The sequence below is a fragment of the Heptranchias perlo genome, chromosome 5, assembly GCF_035084215.1.
Source record: "Heptranchias perlo isolate sHepPer1 chromosome 5, sHepPer1.hap1, whole genome shotgun sequence".
NCBI lineage: Eukaryota > Metazoa > Chordata > Chondrichthyes > Hexanchiformes > Hexanchidae > Heptranchias > Heptranchias perlo.
In genome coordinates, this window is record NC_090329.1 from 39,922,625 (window position 1) to 39,935,388 (window position 12,764).

Here is a 12,764-nt window from a genome sequence, read left to right on the forward strand (position 1 = left end):
TGTGAACTCTCATGACTAAATCATCTCTTCGCCCCCGTACTACCCACCACATCTATTATGCGCCACCTGCTGACTGTTCTGTATGCTTTTTTAACACAATACCAAAAATGTTTGCGAATGTGCAGTGTTTGATGTTTCCACATATGGGGTGAGCGTGTGAGCATTGTACACAAGTATAAACCAGCAGCACAACCAGCAAAACTTCAATGAACCTGCACTCTTGTTTCACATACTGAGCCCAATTTGCAGAGCTAGGCCTTGCGGTAAAGAACAAACAGTCTACTCCTTCAATTTAAGTTGCTTATTTCAAATTATCTAAATATTCAATTTTGTTAAGCACTCAATTCTCTGTGTTCTTTGCATTGCTGAATTCAAATTGTTGGATGATTCAGTTTTTAGCACAAAAAATGACTCAATTATCAGGAGTAGACTGTATTTGTTTTTAACTGTAGTGCAAGTCTTATAGGGACTGAGGTCATAATTTTACCAAGCAACTAAATGTGAGTCATAAAGTGGTGTATTGTTGGTAGAAAGTGCTAATGGACTATGGTTGATACTTGTCTGATTTGAGGGCCAGCACGCCAGAAGTAAATACTAGTCAACATTAGTGAAAAGTGAAGGTATTTAAAATGTTTGTTATTTGTTTGTTAAGGCCTTATGGTTATTAATGACAAATGTGTTCAGCATTCTGTATCTGTAAAATCAAATTGAAAAATTATCATTTTACTCCTGGGCGGACATGGCGTTGGTGAAATTAGAATCTTCAACTGACTTTTTTTCAAGTCCTCCCTACTGTTATTTTCCTTATATATCTTTTAAATATTTCTGCACGGCCTTGACATTATTTTCACTTCCTAGAAATATAGAAACATAGAAAATAGGAGCAGGAGTAGGCCATTCGGCCCTTCGAGTCTGCTCCGCCATTCAATATGATCATGGCTGATCCTCTATCTCAATACCATATTCCCACTCTCTCCCCATACCACTTGATATCTTTTGTGTCTAGAAATCTATTTAACCCCGTCTTAAATATATTCAGTGACTTGGCCTCCACAGCCTTCTGTGGTAGAGAATTCCACAGGTTCACCACCCTCTGAGTGAAGAAATTTCTCCTCATCTCAGTCCTAAATGTCCTACCCTGTATCCTGAGACTGTGACCCCTCGTTCTGGACCCCCCAGCCAGGGGAAACATCCTCCCTGCATCCAGTCTGTCTAGCCCTGTCAGAATTTTATATGTTTCAATGAGATCCCCTCTCATTCTTCTAAACTAGAGTGAATACAGGCCAAGTCGACCCAATTTCTCCTCATACGACAGTCCTGCCATCCCAGGAATCAGCCTGGTGAACCTTTGCTGCACTCCTTCTGTGGCAAGTATATCCGTTCTTAGGTAAGGAGACCAAAACTGCACACAATACTCCAGGTCTCACCAAGGCCCTGCATAACTGCAGTAAGACATCCTTGCTCCTATACTCAAATCCTCTTGCAATGAAGGCCAACATACCATTTGCCTTCCTAACTGTTTGCTGCACCTGCATGTTTGCTTTCAGTGACTGGTGTACAAGGACACCCAGGTCCCTTTGTACATCAACATTTCCCAATCTATCACCATTTAAATAATACTCTGCCTTTCTGTTTTTCCTTCCGAAGTGGATAACTTCACATTTATCCACGTTATACTGCATCTGCCATGTATTTTCCACTCATTCAATTTGTCTAAATCGCCTTGAAGCCTCTTTGCATCCTCCTCACAACTCACAATCCCACCTAGTTTTGTGTTGTCGGCAAACTTGGAAATATTACATTTGGTTTCCTCATCCAAATCATTGATATATATTGTGAATAGCTGGGGCCCAAGCACTGATCCCTGCGGTACCCCACTAGTCACCGCCTGCCACCCCGAATTTATTCCTACTCTCTGTTTCCTGTCTGTTAACCAATTTTCAATCCATGCCAGTATATTACCCCCAATCCCATGTGCTTTAATTTTGCACACGAACCTCTTATTATTCTGGTCTTGGTCTTTGCTCTTGCGATATGTTTCCTTTTTTCTCATACAGATATACTTTCTTTCCACATCTTTCTTAATGGTCTTTTAAAAAAATTTCATCATGCTTCTTTTTTATTTTCTAGTTCTGCTTATTTAATACTCCTGGACCTCTTCTCAAAGCTGCGAAGTTTACTCCTTTAAAAACTTGCAATTCTGTAATGTAAATTTTGGTCTCAGCCTTTAATACAATATCATAGCCTTAATACAGTGTCAGTTGGAACTATAAAATGATAACAAGAACCAAAGTGCTAACTCACCTCCAGGTTGTTAATCAGTTTTGATGGACTGACAAACCCTATGGGCTCTATTTTCCTGAGTATGTAAGGTTTAGGTGTGTGTAAGCAGATAAAAAAGGACAGTAATGGACTTATCTCCTGTTTTTACCACAATTTAGGCTCTGAAATTATGCCATGGGTTACTAGCAAACAGACACTAATGCATTTGACCAATATCCTCTATCTGCTATTTTAATGGAGGTATTAACCCTTTGGAAATAACCAAGTTAGTGCCTCTGCTAAAATAACAAATGCATTAGCATTTTTCCCCTGGTATCCCTTGATATAATTTCAGAGCCTTTAACTTTTGCTCCTGTGCTAGAATGTGCTAACAAAAAAATTGCTTGTAAAGGACCATTAATCCCTAGTTAAAGGCTAATCAACAGAAACAAATGCAGTTTGGTGTCACGGTGGAGGGGTAGTTGAATATAAAAATGTATTTAATTACTAACACCCTGTGAGTTTGTTGTAAAAAGAAAGGGTAAGATTTCACAATTTCAACAGAACACTAACAGAAGTGTTGGTTCTATTAGTATGGTTTTTATATTCACAATACAGGTGCAACAGAATTAACTTATAAAAACTGCAAATTTCATAATTAAGAATGCACTTATCTAAAATAATTTGTTGCTTTCTTTTTTCTAAAAAATCCTGGTTTTATATATTCCTTAAATATAATCATCCTCCATATTCAACTTGGGTTTCATCAACACTTGCTTGTAACTGTCTGCCAAGATATATCTGGTACTGTGAAAAATAGGAAATAAACATACAGATGTTTTAGTTCTTATCAAAGAACTTTAGAACCAATTTTACCAGATTTTAAGGACAAAACATCTGAACCCAAGAGTACAACAATAAATGCAAGTTGAGCTGAGTTGATTCCAAATAAACTGTGGATCATTATCAATAGGTCAGTCCCTTTAGCAGTGTTAGAATATTTGTACTTGTAGTTTCATGCTATTTATAGTCACATTTCCTAACCATATGCCAGCAATTATTCCACACATTATTAAAATGTCTAAAAATAGAACCACTTGCTACCACATGGAGTGGTTGAGGTGATTAGCATAGGTGGATTTAAGGGGAAGCTAGATAAGTACATGAGGGAGAAAGGAATAGAAGGATATATTGATAGTGAGAAGAAACAAGGTGGGCGGAGGCTCATATGGAGCATAAACGCTGGCATAGACCTGTTGGACCAACTGGCCTGTTTCTGTGCTGTAAAATTCTATGTAATTCTATGTAAATTAGTTCCCTCAAAAATTATAGGGCTAAACTTTGATAAGGTTCCCAAAACCATGCCTGATTCTGGAAAGTCCCTTTGACATAAAAATTGAGGACAATAGTGATCTTCACTGCCACTGGTAGTGTAGTGCAAGTGATCAATAAACTCTCTAAGTCTTCTTGGACCAGGTGACACAACGCAGCCACAACTTTCCTGCTGAGCCCATGCCTACTTGTGAATTGTTCATTTGTCATGCCCAAGTAGCTTGTCTGTTAAGGTAGTCCAACTGCCTAGGCTGTCGGCAGTCCCAGGGTGGTCTTCTCCTTCTGCTGCTGCACTATAAGGTTCTAATGATTGCCGCCCTCATACTCTTTGGAAAAAAATCACCTCCTTGTTATTCACTTTGTCACTGTAATACTTTGAAGTGTTTCTTTTCCTTAAGCTTGTTGGCACAAGGTCTGACCTGTTCTTAAATACTCAATTTCTTGAATATCCTCCTCAGCTGCATAAATAAATGGCTTTTTTGCATAGGAAGCTGCACTTATATAGCGCATTTCACATTCACAGGACGCCTCAAAAGGCTTCACAGCCAATGAGTTACTTTTGAAATGTAGTCACTATCACTTTGTAGGCAAACTTAGCAGCCAATATGCGCACTGCAAGGTCCACAAACATCAAATTAAATAAATGACTAGATAATTTGTTTTGGTGTGGTTGAGGGATAAAGGTTAGCTAGGACACCAGAAGAACTCCCATACTCTTCTTCAAAAAGTGGTACAATATCTACCTGAGTTGGGAAATAAGTCCACAGATAGATAGCATCTTCAACTCCATCTGTACTGCACTGAAGTGCTAGCCTAGAATGATATGCTCAAGTCCTGGAGTGAGACTTGAACCCATGACCTTCTGACTCAGAGATAAGAGTGCTACCTTTGAGCCAAACTGACACCTTTTAATCTTTGTAATCCATTTTTGGAGTGGTGAGAATTCTCAGAGCAGTGCTAAACTTGAGCCAATAGTCTGTTAGTGTTTTCAGCTGACATACCACAACTATTTACTCACTTCTGCTTTTTCAGTAAAATTAGCAAATAAAGCAAACTATGGCCCTAAACTCTTTGCAGTGTGGCCAAGTTCAAACTGTTAGGTGCAATATAAAGAAACATTGGGAAAATCACAATGCACATTATTGTAAAATGTTAGAGGTTTGTATTCATAAAAGTAATCCTAGTTGAAATGATATCAAACAGAGATTTTCCATTCTCCATATATACCTGAAATATTATTCTGTTGAATAATGAATAATGCATTCATTTTCAAGGTAAGAATATGGTTTTGTTTTTAATACTGTAATTTAATATTAGTCAACTTGATAAACAGCCAAGAGACCTTGGGTTACGCTATGAAACAATCCTTTGGGACTGGTACTTGTGTCAGAGTGTGAGTCATGTAAATTAACACAGCATAGGAGTAAAGAATGTGGTGGCAATTTACTGATCATCACTACCACTGCTGGAGTACAATTTTCTTGAATTATTCACCATTTTATGACTAACTTGTTGATTTGAAAATAAAAACAATTCAAGAACCATTGGCCTTGAATTTCCTCAGTTCTCTCAATCTCCTGCTATAATTTTGAAACCCCCAGAGCAACAGTTTAAATGGTTGTTTTTAATTGTTTACCCTATTTCTCTGGGGGTTCCACTGATCTTGTGCTGGGGAAGCCCGTTATGTCAGCAACTTGAGCTGTACAGGGCACATAAAGAGCAACACAGTCAAGTGGCAAACTGGTTCTTGCTATCAAAAAAAGGCTACAAAGGTTTGAGTTTTGAGTAGTTTTCGCAAGGTTTTAAGGCAATTGTTTTAACATGCTCAGTAATCTCGCATAAGGCTAGGATGCCCAGATCAGAGGAGCTGGGCATAAATTGCCTGTACATGGAATATTTTCAGTACAAGGCCCCTTGGGCATCTGGGCGCTGGTCAACAATGGTTACGCGACATAGTCATGTAGTTCTGTAGGTGCAGTGTGTCCGAGTTTATGTTATAGTGTCCAACTCTTTGTGTAGGAGCATCATATGGTGCACTTGCAGAACTTTCCCAATCCACAATTAAACATGGTAGAAAACAAATGATCCAGCAAAGGGACTTGTAAACAACTGAGGCAATGTGCCACTAGAGACTCCTGGTGAGCATAGGAGTTGTGTTATTAATTCCCCCACAGCAGTGATAGGAAACATAACATTTCTAAACTGATGCTTCCCTGTGTCGAGGTGAGAGATCACTACACATCTAGCTCATCAAATCAGATTTACCAGTTTTTCTTTTTGCTATTTTCCCATTTTCCCTCCTCTTTTCCTGATTCAGCTTCAATGTTATCACAAACATCACAAAGATAAATATAAATGAGGGAGACATCAGCCCATCTACCTCATCCTCCCATGGAAAACTATGATCCCCAGCATCGCTTGCATCTAGCCATTTCTTGAATTATTCCAGAAATTTTGTTTCCACCAACTTACCTGGAAGATCATTCCAAGTGCTTCCTCAATTGGCTTTTACAATTTTGTATCTATGTCCCCTTGTCCTGCAGTCTATTTTTACTTCCAATTTAACTTGAAATAGTACTCTGGATTAACTTTTTCTATTCCACTTAGAGTCATATATCTTTTTTCAAGGCTGGAATTTGAGCTTTTCTAACCTTTCCTCATAACTCAGTCCTCTAACAGTAGGGATCAGTCTCATGGCACTTTTTGCACCACTTCCAGGGTTTGACTGTCTCCCCTGTGCCTTTGTGACAAGAACTGACCACACTACTTAGGATGGGGCCTGACCAGAGCAATATACAGTTGTGAATAATGACCTCAGACATATATATACTGATTAAGGACATACGAAATTGATGGGGAGGAAAAGACCAGCTGGTCCATCAAGCCTGCCCCACACCGCGATGGCCGGACCATCATGGCTAAACACTTCTTCCCTCCCTGGACCTCCCCCCACCTTACCTCACACCCACCCCCGCAGCAATGTAATCTCCTGGGAGAAGTAAAAAAACAGAGACAAAATCCAGGGCCAATAAGGAAAAAATTACTCTGTAAAATTCCTCTCTGACTCCCTCTGGTGATCAAAACTAGTTCAGGAGATCACATGGACCAAGTGTTACCTATAAAGACATTTACCTTCTATATGATGCGATCTCTGCCCTAGTCAGTAACCGGTCCAGCTTCCTCTTGAAGGCCTGCAAAGAGTCAGCACCCACCACACCAGCCGGCAATGTATTCCAGAGGCTCACTACTCTCTGGGAAATGATGAACCGCCTAACATCCAGTCTATTCCTATTCCTATTCCTACGTAGTTTAAACTCATGTGCCCTGATCCTCTCCAATCTGTTAAACTGGAATAATCGATCAATAAGTATTTTATGGACCTCAGAGTCTACGCTGCCCTAAAGTAAATAGACCAAGGCCCATGAGCCTATCTGAGTAACTGAGGTTCTTTAAGCTAGGAATCATTCTTGTAGCTCTCATCCAGACCTTTTCCAAGGCCACTATATCACCTACCATGTAGGGGGACCAAAACTGGGCACAGTACTCTAGACGCAGTCTGACCAGCGACCTGTGTAATGTCAAAATTGTGTCCTTTGATTTATAACTGGTTCTATTAATACAACCCAATATCTTGTTAACTTTAGCTACAGTTTCTCTACATTGGTGATGAACCTTTAGTGATCTGTGCACAATAACACTAAGATCTTTTTGTCGCTCAACCTCTTTCAGTATTGTTCCCTGCAAATGATACGTGTATTCTGTGTTGGCCCTACCAACATGCATCACACTACATATATCTAAATTAAACGCCATTTGCCAATATGTGGCCCATTCCCCTAGCACATCTAAATCTTTTTGAATTTTATTGCAATCCTCTACTGTCTTAATCCTTGCACAGATTTTGGTGTCATCAGCAAACTTACTTACCATACGCCCAACACTGCTGTCCAGGTCATTAATAAAGACCATGAAGAGCAGCGGGCTTAGGACCGATCCCCGGAGGACACCACTAGTAACATGTCTCCAAGCTGAACCACATCCATTAACTACAACAGTCATTATAGCTCAGCATTCTGCTTGTGATATTGATTGGTGCTCTGCAATGACTATACATGGTAAGTATTTGTAGTTTGTAGTTCCTTGGCTGCTCTATCAGACTTGACTACTCCTCATCCTGTTTAGTAGCCATCTGAAAATTTAACCAACTTCCATTGCATTTCAGAATCCAGGTTGCTTATGTATATTGGAAATGTTAGGGTCCAAGCACTCATCTGTGGGGCATTCTACTTAGTACAACTCCCCAGTTGGATATCACTCACCCAGTTAGCACCCATTGCCAAGGCTTTCAGTCAGTTTCCTCCTTCCTGGGTTTTGCTCAGAGGTACTGGAATATTGTCCCAAACAGTTGCATGGCTCCAAATGACTAAGAGTGAGTCTACTGTACAGGCAGTAATACTGCCTGGGATGGCAGCTCTATGAGGCATTGGATTGGTGAAAACATGGACAGAGTAAATATAAATATTTCTGGAGTGTCACGCCCTTGAATAGGCTGTCATCAGTATTGTTTCAAATGAGTTCATTGGGGCCAAATCTTCTCCGGATTGGGTTTTGAGTCAAGTCAATGACATCAGATGTAATGAAGCTGGCCAGATGTAACGAGTAGACCAAGAGTTAGTGCACAAGTAGCTGCCTCTATTAATTAGAATTAAAACCTACTAACTAGCCATCGTTGACATTTTTCTCAGCAACTGTGTCTCCATTTGAAGACATTCATCCCATGGAGGTAGAGACCCTGGATTCTTTGCCTTTATCTATCTATACTTTCTTATGGCTGGAAATCTTTTGTTTCTCTATATGAACACACTGACAAATTCCAAATGCTACAAAATCGTTAACAAGTCACACCAAACCATGTGAATTTGATAAAACCTCCAATTCTGTTACATTTCAACTTGTAACTTCATGATTCTTGTATTATGAGTGTTTATGTGTGTTAATTTTGTCATGCAACTGGAAATTTCTCTTTCAAAGAAAAGGGAATGTGACATGGAGACTTACTAATATTTTTTTATTTAAATAGAGGAGCTGTGGAGTACAGACATAGTCTGTTTCAACAGCACCACCTATTGTCTGTGCTCACAGGTTTCATTTGAAATACATGTTTCATTTGTACTTTTAGGTAGTTTAAATGCTTACCTTGGAAATCTCAACTAGATGTGATGAAAATTCAAAGATCATCACTTTTAGTGCTAAGCTAAATATTATCTAAATGCATGCGTTGATTTGTGTGTGATGTTTTTCATTATTTGAATTATTGTATAATCTTAAATGCCATAGGCACAATGGGCCGAATGGCCTCCTCCTGTGCTGTACCTACTATGATATTATGAACAGTACCTGAACACTTATTGTTGTCTTCCAGCCTTCCCTTATTTCTACTTTGCTTCATTTTTGTGTTTCTACTGTTTATTATGTATTTAGATATTTACATGTAACTGCCATTTCTCAATCCTATCTTATTTTAATGGTTTTGTGTAAATTCCACTGCTGTGATACCAGAAAAGGGAATGGTATTCAGTTATGGGGCAATGAATAGTGACTGTGGTTATCAGAGAATGGATTCACTAATAGGGGACGATTCTTCCCTCAGTGCCACTCTCTATTGCTCAGCACTCAGCACTGAATACCAGTGAGGGTGACGACACCTCGAAGGAGTGCAGTCCTGAGCATGCCACCATAGGGCAAAGGACTGCACAGGGGGGCACAATGAAGTGTAGAAATGCAGTAGTCATAGGGGATTCGATAGTCAGGGGGTCAGACAGGCATTTCTGTGACTGTCGACGTGAGTTCCGCATGGTGTGTTTCCTCCCTGGTGCCAGGGTAAAGGACATCATAGAGAGGGTGCAGAACATTCTGCAGGGAGAAGGGGAACAGCCATAAGTCGTGGTCCATGTGGGTACCAACAACATGGGAAAGGAAAGGGATGGGATCCTGTGGCTAGAGTTTCAGGAGCTACGGAGGAAATTAAAAAGCAGGACCTCAAAGGTAGTAATCTCTGGATTATTCCCAGTGCCACACGCTAGTGAGTACAGAAATAAGAAGATAAGGCAGGTTAATGCATGGCTAGAGACATGGTGCAGGAGGGAGGGCTTCAGATTCTTGGGGCATTGGGACCAGTTCTGGGGCAGGAGGGACCTGTTCAAGATGGACAGGTTGCATCTCAGTAGAGCTGGGTCCAATGTCCTCATGGGGAGGTTCACTAGTGCTGGGGGTGGTGGGGGTTAAACTAATTTGGCAGGGGGGTGTTAGAAAGAAACAAGGTACACACAGGATTGGGAGAGACAGATAGCATTAGAGTAAGAAATAGTACGGTATTAGGTGGGATCAGACTAAGAGAGAATACGAGAAGGTCGACGATGGGTTTAGAGTACATGTGTGTAAACGCACAAAGCGTGGTAAATAAGGTTGGTGAGCTGCAATAGCACAAATAGCCACATGGGAATATGATGTAGTGGCGATAACGGAGACCTGGCTCAAAGAAGGGCAGGATTGGGTATTATAAGGTATTCAGGAAAGATAGGGAAGGAAAAAAAGGAGGGGGTTGGCATTATAGATTAAGGAGAAAATTACAGTGCTGGAGATAAAGGATGTCCTGGAGGGGTCAAGGACAGAATCTATTTGGTTAAAGTTAAGAAATTATAGAGGTGCCATTACACTACTGGGTGTATTCTACAGGCCACCAACTAGTGGAAAGGATATGGAGGAGCAAATTTACAGGGAAATTACAGAGAGGTGCAGAACTATAGAGTAGTGAAAATGGAGACTTCAGCTATCCTAATATAGACTGGGATTGTAATAGTGTAAAGGGCAAAGAGGGGGAGGAATTTCTGAAGTGTGTTCAGGAGAACTTTCTTGATCAGTATGTTTCTGGCCCAATGAGGAAGGAGGCATTGCTGGATCTGGTTCTGGGGAATGAAGTGGGTCAAGTGTTAATGGGGGAACATTTAGGGAACAGTGATCATAGTATCATAAGGTTTAGATTAGTTATGGAAAAGGACAAGGAGAAATCTAGAGTAAAAATACTTAATTGGAGGGCCAATTTCAATGGGTTGAGGGTGGATCTGGCCTGGGTAAATTGGAATCAAAGATTGGCAGGCAAAACTGTAATTGAACAACGGGCAGCCTTTAAAGAGGAGATGGTTCGGGTACAGTCTATGTACATTCCCATGAGGGGGAAAGGTAGGGCAACCAAAGCCAGAGCTCCTTGGATGACGAATGAGATAGCAAATAAGCTGAAGCAGAAAAAGGGGACGTATGATATATATCAGGTTGAAAATACAAGTGAGAATCAGGCTGAATATAGAAAGTACAGAGAAGAAGTGAAAAAGGAAATAAGAGGGGCAAAGAGAGAGTATGAGAATAGATTGGCTAACATAAAAGAGAATCCAAAAGTCTTCTTTAGGCATATAAATAGTAAATATGTAGTAAGAGGGGTGGGGCCAATTAGGGACCAAAAAGGAGATCTACACATGGCGGCAGAGGGCATGGCTGAAGTACTAAATGAATACTTTGCATCTGTCTTTACCAAGGAAGAAGATGCTGCCAAAGTCACAGTAAAAGGGGAGGTAGTTGAGATACTGGATGGGGTGAAAATTGCTAAAGAGGAAGTACTAGAAAGGCTAGCTATGCTTAAAGTAGATAAGTCACCCAGTCCAGATGGGATGCATCCTAGGTTGCTGAGGGAAGTAAGGGTGGAAATTGTAGAGGTGCTGGCCATAATCTTCCAATCCTCTTAGGTACGGGGGTGGTGCCAGAGGACTGGAGAATTGCAAATGTCACATGCTTGTTCAAAAAAGGGTGTAAGGATAAACCGGGCAACTACAGGCCAGTCAGTTTAACTTCGGTGGTGGGGAAGCTTTTAGAAACGATAATCCGGGACAAAATTAATAGTCACTTGGACAAGTGTAGGTTAATAAAGGAAAGCCAACATGGATTTGTTAAAGGCAAATCGTGTTTAACTAACTTGATTGAGTTTTTTGATGAGATAACAGAGAGGGTTGATGAAGGAAATGCAGTTGATGTTGTGTTTCTGGACTTTCAAAAGGCTTTTGGTAAAGTGCCACATAATAGGCTTGTCAATAAAATTGAAACCCATGGAATAAAAGGGCCAGTGGCAGCATGGATGCAAAATTGGCTAAGTGACAGGAAACAGAGAGTAGTGGTGAACAGTTGTTTTTCGGACTGGAGGAAGGAATACTGTGGTGTTCCCCAGGGCTCGGTACTAGGACCACTGCTTTTTTGATATATATTAATGACTTGGACTTGGGTGTAGAGGGTAGAATTTCAAAATTTGCAGATGACACAAAACTTGGAAGTGTAATAAACAATGAGGAGGATAGTAATAGACTTCAAGAGAACATAGGCTGGTAGAATGGGCGGACTCATGGCAGATGAAATTTAATGCAGAGAAGTGCGAAGTGATACATTTTGACAGGAAGAACGAGGACAGGCAATATAAACTAAATGGTACAATTCTAAAGGGGGTGCAGGAACAGAGAGACCTGGGGGTATACGTGCACAAACCTTTGAAGATGCCAGGATGAGTTGAGGAAATAGTTAAAAAAGCATACAGGATCCTGGACTTTATAAACAGAGGCATAGAGTACAAAAGCAAGGAAGTTATGTTGAACCCTTATAAAACATTGGTTCGGCCACAACTGGAGTATTGTGTCCAATTCTGGGCACCGCACTATAGGAAGGATGTGAAGGCCTTAGAGAGGGTGCAGAAAAGATTTACTAGAATGGTTCCAGGGATGAGGGACTTCAGTTTCATGGATGGACTGGACAAGCTGGGGTTGTTCTCCTTAAAGAGAACAACCCCAGCTTGTCCAGTCCATCCATGAAACTGAAGTCCCTCATCCCTGGAACCATTCACATCGTTCACCTGACGAAGGGGGAAGCCTCCGAAAGCTTGTGAATTTAAAATAAAATTGCTGGACTATAACTTGGTGTTGTAAAATTGTTTACAACTCCTTAAAGAAGGTTGAGAGGAGATTTGATAGAGGTGTTCAAAATCATGATGGGTTTAGATAGAGTAGATAAAGAGAAACTGTTCCCATTGGCGGAAAGGTCGAGAACCAGAGGACAGATTTAAGGTGATTGGCAAAAGA